The sequence below is a fragment of the Schistocerca gregaria genome, chromosome 3, assembly GCF_023897955.1.
Source record: "Schistocerca gregaria isolate iqSchGreg1 chromosome 3, iqSchGreg1.2, whole genome shotgun sequence".
NCBI lineage: Eukaryota > Metazoa > Arthropoda > Insecta > Orthoptera > Acrididae > Schistocerca > Schistocerca gregaria.
The window spans coordinates 183399207-183402013 of NC_064922.1; the positions used below are offsets into that span (position 1 = coordinate 183399207).

The window sequence follows — 2807 nt, forward strand, 5'->3', positions numbered from 1 at the left end:
GAGCGGCCCTGACTGAAGCCATCCTGTTGCTGGGCCAGAAGGCCCCGAACTTCGAGGATCCACATGAGCCGCCGACTCGCCATCTGTTCCAGGAGTTTTCACAGAACATTGGTAAGGCTGATAGGGTGATAGCTATCAACCACCAGGTTTCAGCACTGGTATGGTAACGCTATTCTGCCAACTAGTTGGGGAAACACCCTCCGTCCAGATGCCGTTAACAGGGCAAGTAATTCACCCTGACAGTGAGCCGAGAGATGGCAAACAAACTGGTTGTGAATTTGGTCTGGACCTGGAAAGGTGTTGGGGCAAGCTGTAAGGGCACTTTGGAACTCCCATTCACTAATCGGGGTGATGTATCGTCCCCAACAGTGCATGCGAAATGACAACTGTGTACGCTCAGCCTGCTCTTTAATGGTGTGGAATTCTGTGCTGTAGTCTGCTGTTGCGGAACTACGAGCGAAGCACTGTCAGATGTTCGGCAATGGCGATTGGGTCAGTACAAAGTGTACCCCGAAGATAAAGGCAAGGGACAGACAAATGAGGGCAAAAACCAAAAATGCATCGAACCCATGACCACACCTGAGATGGTTAGGAGCAAGAACCTATGATGGCAACATATCGTTCCCAGCAGTCCTGTTTGCTGCGCCGGATTAATGGCTGATTCCGGGCCTGCAGCTATTTACAGGCAACCAGATTCTCTAAGGAAGGATGACGCCAGTGTCATTGCAGGGCTCGCCGGCGGTCCCAGATAGCTTCTGCAATCTCTGGTGTCCACCAAGGGACTGACTTATGCCTTAGGGTACTGGAAGAACAGGGGACAGTTGCCTCAGCAGCAGAAACGATGGCCATAGTGACCTCGTCACCAGGAAGCGGAGCAATGGCCATAGTACCTGAGGTATAGGCTGCCCAGTCAGCTCCACGATGAGACCATTGTGACAGCTGGCCAGGGGAATGGGATTGAAGAAGAGAAACCAGGATAGGAAAGTGGTCGCTACCACAGAGGTCATCATGGACCCTCCAACAAAGGTATGGAAGAAGACCTGGGCTGCTAAGAGAGGTCAATGGCTGAGTAAGTGCCATGAGCCAAGCTAAAATATGGGGGAGCACCAGGGTTAAGGAGGCAAATGTCCTGCTGTGCCAAGAGAGCCTCAACGTTCCTACTGTGGCCCCCACCCCATAAACAGAGGAACAACCTCATTCGGGGGAAGGTAGAGGAAACAAGATGGTAAGCTCTATTCCTGCCCTGATTCTAACAGCTGACTCGGCCATCCTGGTGTTTAAACTTCCTAAAACCTCCGCTTACGTTCACAAGCATCTCGCACCTCACGTTCGTTTTTCAGCTTCAGAAAGAGGCTAAGCAGCAGAAAATTCAGCTGCAGCCCCTCTATTTCGTCCTCCTGAATTTTAAGTTCGTGAAACATCCATTCCTCTATATCGAAAGAGGACGGCCGTTCGTGTTCTCGGTCAAACTCGCACTGAATGGTCGCACTTGAGCGGTTGAACGTTGTTATTTTCGTAGGGCACTCACCAAATCGTTGATAACGGCTACGGCTGGCGCGGCGCGGTAGGATGTCGGGCGGCGACGGCTCGGCGGCCGGTAATCCTCGACTACCTGGGACAGACAAAAGCGAGCGGCACACGTGTTCACAGGCGGCAGCCAGCCGATACTTTTTTAACGTATATAAACTATTTTTACAATACGCAAAGAAAGGTATCGCTCCATTACATAGGAATCTTTGATATGTCAAGAAGCGATTTTTTTTTCCTTTTTTGTAATTTGATTTAGATCCTATTTTTAGTTTTGTTTCTGGTCTGTCTGTTAAACTGAAATTTAGTCGTTAAATGTTTCTTCTTACATTTATGTGGAGAACAATATTAGGAATTACAGCCCTTAGAACTACTCAGAATTTAGGAAAGACGAAGAGTAACTTTGTAAATAATTTACATATGAGAGAAGGTTCAATTCTAGTGCAAGCAGCTGAACTGATATTCGACCTCCATCTGTTGGTACATTACATCTACAGTATACAGGAACATAGGACGCAAAGCGCGTTACGAAAAATATTATTCCGGTACCGGGAATCGAACCCGAGCCTCCTGGGTGAGAGCCAGGTATCCTAGCCACTAGACCATACCGGACATATGTGTATTTCTTTCATTGACGAGTAAGACAACAATGTCGTCCATGCATATAGAGCGTTAAATTTGGTAGCAACGTTCTGCTCCGTTCTACGTAGCGTACAACTCACCACAGGCGTGTAATTATATATACTGACTTCCGTTAACACGACCTTCGTTCGTTGCCACGCCACCACAAGCGCTCCAAGTTAATCAGTCCATCATTTCGCTTTCTTATTGGTTGATTCTTAGACTTTCAAGTTAGTTTTCGTAATTTCGGTTCATAGTTTGCAAAGTTAGTTTCATCACATTGCGCTTCTGATTAAGCCTCCTAATGTGTATTGCTCTCTATGAATCATTGTGAATATGTTGCTCTTTTCTGATTGCGTTGCGTTCTTCTTGCATCCGTAGTTTTAGGTGGGGAAAATGATTCCATATTAGTTGTTTAGTATAAAAGAGAAGACGCTTTAATTGTATGGTGTTGTGCAATTGCGTACGAATCTGTGTGTGAAATGCTCTGTTTAGATGCACTGAGTGCACTTACTCGTATTCTATGTTACTTTTGTTTGCATCTGTTGTCTGTCCTTTGGCGCATTTAATGAAGAACCCCATGTTAGTAGGTTTCGTTTTTATTCGTATTCAACTTTGTTACGTCTTGTCACCGAATAAGTTCGTATTTTTGCGTGGAA

The 2807-nt window shown here is 46.4% G+C and overlaps 1 non-coding gene across 1 annotated transcript; it reads right to left on the bottom strand.

Moving 5' to 3' along the window:
- Nucleotides 1-2067: 2067 nt before the first annotated feature.
- Nucleotides 2068-2139, bottom strand: Trnae-cuc (transfer RNA glutamic acid (anticodon CUC)). The gene has a single exon. It is a non-coding gene; the product is annotated as a tRNA-Glu (tRNA).
- Between the last annotated feature and the right edge of the window lie 668 nt (nucleotides 2140-2807).